General features: G+C 43.4%; 1 protein-coding gene across 17 annotated transcripts in view; it reads right to left on the bottom strand.

The window, feature by feature from the left end:
* Positions 1 to 10,063, bottom strand: part of CLOCK (clock circadian regulator) — a 66,621-nt gene extending 56,558 nt beyond the window's left edge. For 15 of the 17 annotated variants that reach the window (XR_011325872.1, XM_069789952.1, XM_069789936.1 and 12 more), the window contains exon 1: positions 9,883 to 10,062. The gene's annotated coding sequence lies outside the window, so the exon portion shown is untranslated. Of the gene's footprint in view, positions 1 to 9,041; positions 9,428 to 9,882 lie in introns of those variants that run through there. The other 2 variants (XM_069790004.1, XM_069789899.1) reach the window with 2 other exon arrangements.
* Between the last annotated feature and the right edge of the window lie 4,014 nt (positions 10,064 to 14,077).

Here is a 14,077-nt window from a genome sequence, read left to right as displayed (position 1 = left end):
CTAGGTGCCATTTTTTCTAAAAAATCTATACAAGTTTATGGGAGATTATTTTTCATTTCTTATGCCAACAATACAAAGATTAACACAACTCAATATAAACAAACTATAAATTTAATTGTCCATATAAAGGTAGTACCAGTTTAACTAAAATAATTTTGAAAAGCAATTTAAGTTATTTTAATGAAAAAAGTTTGTGATCCATTTGACCTAGATGAAGTGGTAGCGCGTCAATTACCTTTGATGTTAGAAGCTTCTACAGCCCCACATCAGTTGCGCTGAAACTCATAAGAAGTCCTCCAGCTTATACAAAAAACAGGTGCAATAGGAAGTACTGACAGAGCAACATGAATGCCTGAGATTGAATTTTCAGGCAGTGGCCTGTTGTTTTGCCACTCACTTTAAAAGCAAATTAAATTGACAGCTCAATTTCTTAAGGGGTTAAAAAACCCCTCAGGACTAGAATTTGTGTCCTGACTTTCCTGCCAAACCGATCAAACCAGCATGTTCTCAAGTCTTTTTCCCATCTCATCTTTTTTTTCTTCACAAAAGCCAAACCCATCAACATAATTTGTAAGTTTCTACACATCTTTTTCCTGTTCCATTTCCTAACACCTTCTTGTTACTCTTCATCCTGATTCAGACTACCCTTCTGAATTTATTATGCTTTCCAGATCCTGCAAAATAACACATTTTCCCTCTTTTCCTTCAAATCCCTATACTATTTGGACTAGCTTTATGCTGTCTTTTGCTTCTGTATTCTCATCTTCCTCCTTGCTGATCTACCTTATTCTGTTCTTAGAAACGCCAACTTGTTTAATGACTCACTTATTCATTTGAATCCTTGTCCCCCTTTCTGAGGTCATTCTCCTCACTTTCTATGTCAGTGAAATTCAAATCACAAACTCTTCAAGGCTGAAACTATATCTTATTATCTATAAAACATCATGCAAAGCTTTAGTGCAGGACAAAATGTTTAACTAATGCTTCTGAGCTGGAAAAAACTGACGTACAGTATTTTAACAACAAAAACATTTTCAGAAAACATATTTTAAGCAAGAAGTGCTGAGATGTTAGAGAGTTATCATTGGAACTACCATACTAGTTCCAAACTCTAATTTCATCCTCAACCACGCAACTGCCAGCAGTAGTTTGATTAACATATAATGAATGTTGCTGCTGTGGATGGCAAGAAAAACTTTATTAAATCACATTACTACATTAAAATTGACAGCAAGCAAAGTGTGTGTGTGTGTGTGTGTGTGTGTGAGAGAAAGAATCTGCATTCCTATCCATACAGTTCTTGGAAGCTGTGATTCATGCTGCTACTTGCTTTTCTACTCACAGTCAGAGGAAAATCCGGTTTCCTTTAGAATATTTGTTGTTGCTATGAAAACTACCTTAAAATAAGCACAAGTCAAAGTCACCTAACTATTTGCAGTCCATTATGATATTCTAAAACTGAAGTATTTTAATACTTGAAATTAATGAATTAAGATTTGTGAATACTATAAAATTTGTGAATATTATCTCGGTTACTTTTCAAGCCTTCAGTATATTTGACATTATTGAGCAGGGAATTCTGTAGAAATTAAAGTAGCAAGCTAATAATGTTTTCTTCACTTTCACCATTACTAAGTCTATGAGAAGTTTCTCTAAACCTATCAGCAGGACATACTACAATTCTCCACTGAGACTTGATAAAAATCTTACAAGTTGAACATAATGAGGTAAATTTCAGTCTGCTCTTTATAATAGTTAATAGGTAATGCAAATATAGGCAAGACAGGAAAGAACCAGAGAAGTGTCATTCTAGACAGAAGTCCAGCTCCTTCTGCTTTTCAACTAATAAGTCAATGTTACAAGACAGAGGAGTGGGCTTACAACAAATCCCATTTGGGAGGTACTGTCTTTTGTTCTTATGCTGAGAGAAAAATCTTATTCTTTGGCTATTAATGGACATATTTCATTCAGTAACTGGTATAAACAGAAATCTTTGGATGGCACCCTTTCAGTTTTATCTCTACACTATTAAAAGCACTTACTCTCTATGGCCTTTAAATGGAAATGTCCTATTTCTTAAGCTCAAGTTACACTTTCTTTTCCTCTTTACTACTGAAAGCAAGGTCTAAGTTCTAGTCTTTTCAAAGAAATACACCAAAAAACCACATTTTTTTGCCTGAAACAATGGGAAAATATGAATTTAATCACAGCTTAAAGCTCCTCTTTTTACTTTCAGAAGGATTTATTTTACTTACTAGGCCAAACTAAGGGTCAGGCAACCCTGCAGTCAGTGAAACATAGCATCATCTAATTTTCATCAGGACAATAATTCCCTGGTTAATGGTCAAAATATATTTTACCAGCTTATCATTCTGTTCTTCAGCAGGCAGTAAAGCACAGTTCTGATAGCTCTATTCTCCTCTCCCCCACCATGAGAGGCCAGCTTCCCCTCCTGTTGTCCCTCTGACACACCAGTCCCTATATTCTCAGTCCCCATCCCTTTCCAAAACAGCCCAATGTTCTGACCGCCCCATCAAGCCCCGCTGGCACATACAGCCATCTCCTGTTCTCCTATCCAACACAGGCCCAGCACATGCTGAAAAAAACAGGTCAGTGCCAAACTCGTATTGCACTATCCCTCTCTCAAGAGAGGGTAGTGACACATGTTTCCCTCTACCAGTTTGCCTATTATCCTAAAACCTTTAGGAACATTACGGTCTTTGAGATTACTATCCCTCCTACAAACATGGCTGTAATCGGTCAATGATTTCAAAAACTATTGGCACATGTGTAAGGAAAGAATGAGAGAAAACAAGGAAAAAGCATAAATCACGTTTTCCTAGGAAATCAGGCTTTAAAAAAGGCAAATCCCTACAGTTTTTAATGGAGAAAATTTCTTGGTTGTTTACTGGGCCATGGGAAATAAGCAGATTTTGGTGAAACATTTTTCAATTTCTCTCACTTTTTACAACTTCATATTTAGGTTTCAAATATACCTTTAGGGGACTAAGGACTGGGAAAGTTACTCTGTGTAACAAGACAGTTTTTCCCCTAATATGTCTTGAGGCTTTTGGATGATTGATGAAAATCCAAACCTTTGGCTTTTCTCTAACAAGATTAATCAGAAATACTACAAAACTTCTACCTTATTACACCAGCAGGAGTCTACCCTCTCCAAATTCACAACCACCTTCTCACCAGCAGCCACCAAACTGATAGAATATTATTCTGTCAGGCTGCATGTCAGTAATAGCCGCAAATGAAAAGGCAAAAGCCAGTCTTTGACATTACATTAAACATGAAATGAAATAGCCACCAAACACATCAAATGCTCTTAAATACCAGAAACTAATACTTAGTATGTCATTAAAAACTTTAGTCAAATGTAAAAATGGCAACTTACCTTTTGTTTTATTTACAACAGCAGCAGCCTTCTCAGAACTGGAAATATGAAATTAGCTATATTAATACAATTTATTTTGAAGTATCCTTTTTTTATTAGGCAGCTTAGTATCTCATTCTCTAAGATCATAATTTAATATGTAAAAGTATATATTTCCTCAAGATTCCTAATGTACACGTTAGGAAATTCACACTTTAACTTTCCTCCCTCCTACAAGAGCCACTTGTTACAGTGCCTGCCCCCTCTACGTTCACAAACACTTGACCTGATGGTATTTAAAAGCAAATGCTGCAACTTTCTAGATATCTACCAGTTCAGCAGATGAGATGCTTATGGGATCTGAGATCATCCTTCTGCGAGCAATTGAGATATTCTCACAAACTTGTGGAGCTGCAAGCTAAAAACTCTTGTAGATGACGTTGGTAGCAATACTATACCCTACTACAAAGCACTTAAAATCCAGACGTCATGCTGGATGATCGGCCCATTCCCAGGTACTCCTTCTCTTCTAAGTGTCCCACAGCAACACCACTACCACGCGATGAGTTAGTAATTGAGTTCTGCTGTCTGCTCTGGCTGTAATAGACAATACTACCCTAAAGTACAGTCTTCACTAAAAGATATCAGCAGCAGGACACAAAAAGGGTATTTCATACAACAGGATCCACAATTCTAAAGTACCAAAGCCAGGGAGAGTTGCATCACTCAGCAAGACTTTTGAAAAAGTTAGCAGAGATGCGAACCATAAAGGTAACCAGTGAACACAATATTATGCCTTCGCCTTCACCTATTTCTGAAGGCCTAGGACACAGGTAAGGTTAGTACTCATGATCCTGGTCCCTGTCCTTGATATACATAGCTAAGCTTTTCCCATCCAAACAGGAGTAATATATTCTTTTAACGTGCCAGTAGGAGAAAAAAAAGATGTGCTCTCATTTTGTCCAGCAGCACAGGGTTACAGCACAGTAACCCAGAACAGAGAAATCTGAAAGCCAGTCTCTACCCTGCCAGGAGCGGTTCAAACTGTAATCTCTCAGCAGGCTCCACATTGCACTGGGAAGGTGGATCAACTCATAACTTCTCATTTCAGTGGCAATCTTCAGAACATGGAAGAAAAAATAAAAAGTAAAGCTTTGCTGCACAGAGCAGAACCAGCAGTGTGCATGCTTCTCTAAGGAGAAGGGCACCCAAATGAGAGAGGAGTCCTGGTTTCCAGTTCCTAATAGCACTTAAAATTTTAAATGGAGGAAAATACAAAATAGTTTTTGGAACACAGGCCAGAACGCAAGTACTCACCTCCTCTTCCTCCAAAGAAAATAACTGGCCTAGTATCTCTCTTTGGCGCAATTAGACTTTACTCATCTTGTACACAAGGAAACACGGATTTTTAGGGTTTGGGGTTTTGTTGGTTTGTTGTTTGGGGTTTCTTAAAGGAGACATCAACAAAACCTCTTCCTCCTCACTCCTTTGTGTTTCTGAACAAAAGGTAGAGTCACCACAGGGTTTTGGTCTGAGTCCAATCCCATAGGTGTGCCTGAGGTGTGGTTTGAACATGCCTTTGGACAAGTGAATACCTAATTTACAGATTGCCTAATTTATGAATAGTAAACAGATTTAGATGCCAAGATGCTCAGTTGTGACAAGATTATGGAAGATCTGAGTGAGAACAAAACTTCAAGGTGTTTGGAAAACTTTACTAGTGAAAACCTAGAGACCTGTAAAATTCAGCCAACACATGGCTACAATTTTACTTGGAGCTAGACAGCCAAAATCCATTTAAATCACAGTTTTGACTCCTCTGTATTATTTTATGGATCTCATCATATACCAAAATAACATACATCAAAAATCTTCTTGGAGATACCCGCAAATATCCTTTTTAATGGAACTCTAAAAGGACTATAGAAGAACAAGGCCACCTATTTTTATTTTAAAAATCCACTTTAAATGGATCTGTCGTACTCCAGGAACTGTTTTCTTCTGTTTTAACATAAGCATAATAGTCTAGCACCATTTATCTTGTGGTACCAGGCTGTCATTATGGGTAAAATAATATTAGCTTCAAAACTGAAGCTTTCTCACATACTCCGAGATTATTAAACACATAGTTTTAAGGACAAAGCATTTAAGTACCCACCTTTATGCCTAATTTGGCTACATTTTTATCATGAAGATGAGGATTGCCCATAGTATCTACTAAGCTTCACTCTCTAAATATGTCTTTATCAGTCTTGAATCTCATGGGTATATCTAATTTCTAAGGATCTATATTTAATAAAATATTAATACTACTAATGATGATTTTATAATACTCAGCAATGCTCCTCAGAACATCAGTGCAGAATAAGAAAACTAATTCAGTGATTTTAATGACAAAATGTAACAGTTGGAAAGAGTCCAAAGTGTGCAACGCTAAACTGCTGAAAGAATCCGAGAAGCCTTGTTGCTTCCACATAATACTAAATATATGACAACCGCAGAGCACTGAAACTTTTTACATATATGATTATATATTCTGAAAGCGGCTATAATTAAGAATTTATATTATACACAAAAAGTATGGTAAGAGAATATTAGGACTATAAAATTAAACACTCAGGCATGAGGTATGCCAAAATTAAAGTGGCTTTTGCATTACAAAGGAATTTTGTGGCAGCAGTAGGGGTTGAGAATTCAATCCTTCAGGGCAGCACACAGCTGCATTAACCGTGAGTCTCCTTCCTCTTATTTTGCATTTCACATCTTCAACTCCTGCAACAAATCAACAGGGGAATGTCCCACGAATGGTTTCAAATTATTACAGACACCCATTAACTGAGTTAACAAAATAACAATCTGCAATAGAAAGTTGTTTTCCCCAGGTGGACCACCCACACAAGTGAATGAGATACCTTCCCAATGGATATAGCCGACTTTGCTTGTGCCAGAGTCACACTGAAACACTGAAATCTTTCACTTCAGATTCTACTACGTGACTGAAGGTGCGCTTCCTACACCTCTTTTTATTCTGAAAGACAACTAAATTCAAAGTAATAATACCAATACTACTAATAGTAATTCACTATTAGTAGAAGATGTGAGAGACACTTGAATGGTTTGGCCTCTGTCTGTCTGTAGTCTCACCGATATTTTTTTTCCCCTCCAGAGATAAAGCTACCTTAAAACAGCTACTGCTCTTCCAGCAGCCTGGTGACTCTCTCCTGTTCTTGTGCCACCCCTTCAGTGGTGCCAGTACAGCTTTCTACAGGGTGAACCAGCTCAATTAACATAGAAAGGTTAATACTTTGCAAAATAAATAGAAGGTAAGAACGGCAGGAACAACTACTACTTACTGTCTTTGCTACACAACTATCTACTAATACCATCTACCCTCAGAAACATTTCTAGGTCTGCTTTATCATGTGGCCTTTACAATTTCCAGCATTCATATGGAAACTAGTACTTTAAAAAGGCTGAAACACTAAAATGCACTTTTCTTTACTTCAAACACCTACCAAAGTATTTTCCTCAAGAAAAACTAACTCATTACAATGTGGTGAAAAGGAAGGCACCTTAGCTGCAATTCCTCTTCTTCCTAATTATATTGTGTATTTTGTGTTAGAAACTGTATTACAGTACTAATTTTCTATTCTAAGAGGAGAACTATCCATATTCTTCAATCTACAAATTTAGGCTGAAGCTGTGAGGCTTTAGACAGCAAAGTATACACACACATATGTCCTGAAGGGGTGCATAGCTAAAAAATGAGCTGTTTTCAAATGATGAAATTACCTAGAGAAGAAAATTGCATTTTTTATTCACAACTATTTTCAACACAAGTCTATTATTTTCAGTAAAAAATTCACAACTTTTCAGGTTGATAAAAACAATTCCTATAAAGAACACGTGGGGAGGGTGGAGGTCAATGTCTCTACTACTAATTTATATCTTCAACTTTTTGCACAAATTTATAATAGCCCCCCCCCCCCAAAAAAAGCTCTTGAAAGCAGCAATTTCCTTGGCAAGACCAATCCATCCATGAAGATTCATTACTTCAGTGAAATTCTATACTAACAAGATAATTAACCAACACTACAAATTAAATTTAAAGTAATTACCACTCAGTTTTTAAATTGCTGAGTACAGAAAGAGTAAAATTAGCTACAACAGAGTGTTTACGTGGTCCTTAGAGCATTAATAAAGAAAACACTCTCCGCTTTCCTCACATCCTTTCATTTTATCTACGTGTGTTAAACTTTTCTATGTAAGAACATGAAGCGGAAGAAATAAAAAACAAGACATGGCTGAATGACATCTTAAACTATTAAATATCAACCCGGGAGTTATTCTTTTTTACTGTTTGGACTGCTTCTTATGAAGAGGTAACTCTTGCCTTACCAATGACCTTAAAAACGCTAGCACCCACATTCAACCAAAAAACCCTAATCCAAACACATAATGTTTGGTAACCCAAAAGCAGTGCCTGTAACACTTTTGAGAAAGTATCTTAAATGGATATATGAAAATCAATAGTTTATTTTAAAAAAATATTGCAGTTAGTTGTCCTGTCAAGTAGAATTCCTTTATTATAACAATCAAATGCTTTCTAATTTCAAATAACAGGCCCAAACCCACAGATATTCATAGACTTCTATTCACAGAATAAAATCAATTTTATTCCTGTAAGATTGAACAGTGTGAAACAACTGCAACTGCTCAAATTGATTTTTACTAGGACTATCACAGTTGAGGTGTATTTCTCAAGTACTTCTTTCACTACGGTATCTGCTTAAACAATCCTCCTGCCTTCTGGCACACCTGTTACCCAGAGAAATGATGTAGGTTAAATATAACCACATTAAAAAAAGAAAAAAAAAAAAAAAAACACAAAGGTAGTTAATTTTACCCTGGATCATTTCCCCAGCCCAGTTACGGGACAGGGTTCCATGAACCGCTGTGCTGGTACAGCTGAGGGGGGCAGCAAAGAGGTGCGAGCTGGGAGAAAGGAATGGAACAGGCCTGTTTAAGTCAACAGTGCCACTAAAAGCACTGCTTGTCAAACAATGTCATCAAAAAAAAATACTTGCTTGAAGAATCCTTTAGCGGATCAGGATCTATGATCAGCCACTCCACCTCTACATGCCACTTCATATCCCAGCTAGAACTACAGCTGACTCTCCTTCTGCTTCTTAGTGGGTCAACTTTTAACATGTACACGAAAACAACGGCCTTATAAAAATCTCACCACCAATACATTTGATTAGTTTACAAGCACTCCGCCTCATAAAAAAAAAACCCAAACAAAAAACCCCAAACATTTCAAATTTATATCCAGGCCTAAAGTACCCAGAATTTGAAAGTGAAGCCAACCAAAAATCCACATCTACCTTAACAGAAACACAAAAATGAAGTACCACGGATTTCCAGTCCCTTGCTGGTCATATTTCACACACGCACGCACAGAACATTTGACACGCTGATTTTAAGGACGCACGTAAGTCGGGAGCGGATGGGGGAAGCTACTGAGAACTCCTCACATTTAAGAGCACGAACACGTTGTAGGCACCGCGATAAAAGTTACCACAGGAGAGGGAGAAAAAAAAAAAAAAGCAGCCCACAAAGTGCGCACTCAGCCCTGTACCCCGCAGCTCCAGCTCACCTGCCGCAGGGAGGCTTCGCGCCGCAGCAGCGCCGGGCACCCTCCAACCGCCCGGTGCCCGAGACCCCGCCAAGCCGTCCCGCCGCCGCCGCCGCCGGGAAGGCCCGGGGGCCCGCCACGGCCCAGCCGCCGAGCGGACACTGACCGCCGCGGCCCCCGCGCAGCCGCCTGCCCGCCGCGTAAACACGCTCACCGCCGCCACGGAAAAGCTCCCCCACGCGTGGGGCGGCGCGGGCGGGCGGGCCGGCCTCTCCGGCACCGGCGAGACGAGCCGCCCCACCGAGGGGAGCGGCGGCGGACGCGCCCCGGGGGCAGGCGCCGCCCGCGGCTCTGCCCGCCCCACCGCCGAGGGGCCGGCGGCGGTCCTCGGCGCGGTTCGGCAACGGCCCTGCCCGGTCCGGCGGCCGGGGGATGCCGGGGAGTCCCGCGCCCGCCCTTGCCTGCGCGCAGCCCGGGCGGCGGGGAGCCGGGGGGGGGGGGGCGGGGGCGGCGGGAGCGGCCCGGGCGGGCGCCGGGCCAGGCGGGCAGGGCTCCAAACGTGCCCGGGAGTTGTGACAGGAGCAAAGTGGGTCACCGGGCCTAGCGGGTGCCCCGCGAGCGCCCCCCGCCCCCGGCGGCGGCCGCCCCCGCCCGCGCCCTGCCCAAGGGCAGCCGCTGCCCTCCCCGCGCGCCGCCGCCGCCGCCGCCCTGGCGGCGGGGGACCCGCCGCCGCTGTCAAACTTTAACGGCTTCCCCTCCGCGGCGTCCCCCGCCTTACCCCTACACCCCCCCCCCCCCCTCCCGCCGCAGCCGGGCCCGGCGCAGCCGCCCGCCCCGCCCCGCCGCGCAGCGCGCTCCTTACCCGGCCCCGCACGGCCGCTGCCCGCCCGACCTCTCCCGGCGAAAGCCGCTCCCTGCGCGCAGCCCCGAGCCCGCCGCCGGCACAGAGCCTCCTCCAGCGGCAGCACCAGCAGCCGGGCCCGGGAGTCCCCCGCCACCGCGCCTGCGCCGCCGAGCCCACCGCCGGCGGCCGCGGCGCCTCGCGCCACCGCGCGTGCGCCGGGGCGCACTGCAAGCCGCAGCACTCCGGCCCCTCGCGCGGGGGCCGGGGCCGCCGCCGCCGCCGCGCGTGCGCAGAGCGGCGCCGGCGGCCGGGGAGGTGATCCCCCGCTCTCCCGCCGCCTTTCTACGCGTGCGCGGCCGCCCGCCTGGGGGCCGGCTGGGCTCGGAGGGGCTGGGCGCGGGGGAGCCTGCGCAGGCGCAGTGGCCGCCGCGCCTCCCTGACCTCGGCTCAACTCGCCTCACCTCACCCCGCTCCGATCACGATCGCGGTCACGCTCTGCTCCGCTCCCGCTCCGCTCGAGGAGGAAATGGCGGCGGCCGCGCTACCGAGCGGGGCGCGGGCCTTCGGCCGCGGCGCTCCCGCGGGGCCGTGTGCGGGCGCCCCGGGACCGCGGAAGCCCGACTCGGCGAGACCCAGCGGCGTGCCGCGTCTCCGGGCCGGAGCGTCGGGGCTCGGCGGGCTGACGGTAGTCGGGCTGCGCGGTGGGGAGCCGGGGAGCGGGGACGGTGCCCGGCCGCGCTCCGCCTCCGGGCAGCGGCGCCGTGGGAGGCTGCGAGCGATGCCGCCTTGCGGCACAGCCGGGGTGGCCCGGCGGCCGGAGCGGCCCGGCGGCCGGAGCGGCTGCCGCCGCTGCTAGGCGCGATGCTCCGGGGCTTGTTTTGCAGGCGGGCTTGGAGCCCGCAGCCGAGCCCTCGGGGAGGGTTCGGCTGAACGGAGGCGCTTCCCTGCTGAAACAGTAAACCTGGCACAAACCGCCGTTCTGGGCAGCGCCTGAACGTGTGACACGGTACCCGGGCATACGTTCGTTCGTTCCCAGAGGGGAACAAGCAGCATCTCGGATGCTCTCTGGGAACAGAGCCACAAGTTATTTAGGGGTACAAGCAACCCGACCTGGCGGTCGTGGGTGGTTTCTTTTTCTTTTAGAGTCAGTAAACCGCTAAAACTCAACGGAGCGGCAGAGAACAGGCTTGACCGTCTCAGTCCTTCCGTCTGTGCACAATGCTTTTAATACCAGTTTTATAAAGTAGTCTTACCTAACGTTAAAAATAAGAAATGACCCTAGCTGAGTTTAAAATCTCAGCACCTAATAAGTTTTAAAATACTGTACTGAAATTGCACGGTTTGTGCAATTTGCATAGTGCAGTGCTGATATTGGTTATTGAAGTCTGGGAGATTTCTGGACCACCAAACTGATGGAAGGCTCGCAGCAAGTAAATTTCCTGCTTTCTGACTGAAAAGCAGCAATTTAAGTCCATTCTTCTCATTTGCTAATCCTTACAGTTTGGGGCAGGGGGTGCTGCAAGTTAAAAGAGTAATTGTGAACTTGATAAACTGAATTGCCCTGTATGGGGTCGAAGTATTTTTGTTAGGCAGACTGCAGTGATGAGGTATAGATTCATTCAGAAAACGCATCATTTCAGCACAGGAAGGCACAACTGTCGTAGCAGTTTGCAGGACTATCTCTGATAATAAAAGTTAGCATTCTTGTGTTTGTGTGTTGGTAAAGCCTATAAAAACTGTAAGATGTGCCTGTATTATTGACTGCAGAGAAAGTTGTGGAACAGCCCAGCTAATAAATATGATCAGCATCAGGTATCAGAGTTGATCAGAGAGATGACCAACTGATACTGCACAGTCTTCATGTACAACTGTAATGGATTCCAGCCATACTGCCTACTGCAGCACTGGAGTATGCTTAAACTTGCAGTGATTATGTTAGCATAAACCTGTTCTGCATGCAGCAGAACATAGCAGAGAACTGTTTTCTGTAAAATAAAACATTGTTCCGTGGCAATAGTGTGTAAATATTCCCAGTTTTCTTTCTCGGTTACAAGGATGTTTATTTTTCGGGTGGTCTCCTAAACAACAATATATCTAAAAGCGTAATTACAAATGTATATCTATAGAAGCTTAATTAGTGTTTGTGTCTGGAATGAAGTAAGGAACTTGACTTGGCTGTAAAATCTCATGGATTTTTCTTTCTGGATTACTTTTCAGGTAGATCAGTTTCCCCATTGGATTCACCTTGTGACCAAAGTCTTATGCAAAGGTATTGTAAGGACAGGAACCTCCTTAGCAGTAATGCTGCTAAAGAGGTAACCGTGAGCTCAGTTTTTCCACTGAAGAAATCTAAAAAGCATTAGTAAAACCACTTATTTTTGTTACTTACTGATTCAGAATACTCTGTTTCTAGCTTTCAGTTGAGGAAAATGTGATACAAACAAAACTAATCTTTTCATTACTCGTGCAAAGGATGAAATTCTTTGATGATGGATGAATACTCATGCTCCTGTGATGAAATGTAGTAAAGATGATAGGATACAGCAGGAATGGAAAATCCAGGAGAAAATGCAGGAATATTTTCAACAAAAATGCGTAATTACCAGAACTAGAATATGGCCAAGAAACCAAGAGGCTAAAAATAGCATCAAACTGTATGTATCAAATTTGCCACAAGATCTTTAGTAACCAGGAGTAATTCTTCAGAGAAACAAACTAGAGATACTGTACTGTCTCTCTTCACACCTTGAATATATGGGAGCATAACACCTACCTACTGCAGTGTTGCGGTAGCAAATTCCTCTTTGTGGCTTGCACATCTTACCTTTTGGGATTTGACGAGATCAAAACAGGCAACACAGCTGTGGAGATGACACGCATTTGCATTTTCTGCTGAAGTTATGGCCTAACCAAGGTCAGTTTTCTTAATGCTGCTTCTCTTTTGAAAGTATTTTAAAGGCTCCTGAAGGAACAGGGCAGAAGGCTTAGAAATGATATGGTGATTTTATGAAACTATTCTCCGACTAGAAATACTATTTTTTTGGCTCTTATCGTCAATGTGAGTTTGCTCTGGTGTCTAATGATAGTTTTGTTTCATTCACAAAGGTTACATGAGAGCCAACGTAATTTTCAGACATTGCCAAATTATGAGCAGCAAATCTTTTGTGAATTATTGAATGATGGGACTAGATTGGGCCAGAAATGCAGAAATTTCTAGTGCATTTCCATTAACTATAGCCATGTTTCCTACAGAACTGTCATTGCCATCTTGTGCCTGATATACTTCAGAGCCATAGAACAATCATCTACTCAGAATGTTCCTTTTTGATCCTCACTGGCATGTTCAAAAGAGGATTGGTTTGAGGAAGCCAATTTTGAAACTAAATTTCACATCACTCCAGAATACTAAAAATCAGTGGTTTTAACTTGAAAGCCTGTCACAATCTACATAATCATTGTAAAGCAAGGTTGACTAACATTCATTCCTAGACCCTTTTCCTACAAATGGTGTAACTGACCAAGAACCAGAAACATCTGCTCTTAACCTGCAGATTCCATTGGATCTTGCTGCTGCTTTGTCACATCTGATGGCTGTAATCATGATTGTATGGTCACTTCACTTGGATGAAGTAAGGGTCACCGAAGAGGAGGAGGTTTGGCCCTCCTCAGTCATATCTAGCAACATATTCCTATTACTTCCAATGTGACAACACTAGCACTTGTACAGTTGTGTATTGTGCTTGTGTACCTCAGGGCAGCCACAGCAGCAGGAGGGAGGCTCACTGCTAAGAGGAAGCGGGTGGTAGTACTCCTTTTATAGCAGCCAACACTGATATTCATCTGACGAGACTGTGGAATCGTATCTAAAGTCACTGATGACCTATTTACATTTAAAACTACTAGCTAGCTTTCTAGTTTGAAGTGGCAGATAAGCCATTATCTCTGAAATGCATCTACTAGTTATCTCTTTGAATCTGCAAAATAAAAGTTTCTAGAAGTGGTAGCTACCAATAGCAGAGCTGTATCCTATTGGGTGAAAAAAAAATGGCTAATGTTAATTTTCTTGTTCTTCTTGGGTATCTGTGTGCCAAGTGTTAAGTGAACTGTTTCTGTTTAATTTTTCTTTCTGCATCCTGATGCTATAAACCATGTCAACTGTATGTAACTAAATCTTCATTAGCACATTGAGGTTTTTTTTTTTTTTACGATGAGT

Source organism: Haliaeetus albicilla, chromosome 1 (assembly GCF_947461875.1).
Source record: "Haliaeetus albicilla chromosome 1, bHalAlb1.1, whole genome shotgun sequence".
In the NCBI taxonomy this organism is placed as follows: domain Eukaryota; kingdom Metazoa; phylum Chordata; class Aves; order Accipitriformes; family Accipitridae; genus Haliaeetus; species Haliaeetus albicilla.
This window is presented reverse-complemented; position numbering and strand designations above follow the sequence as displayed.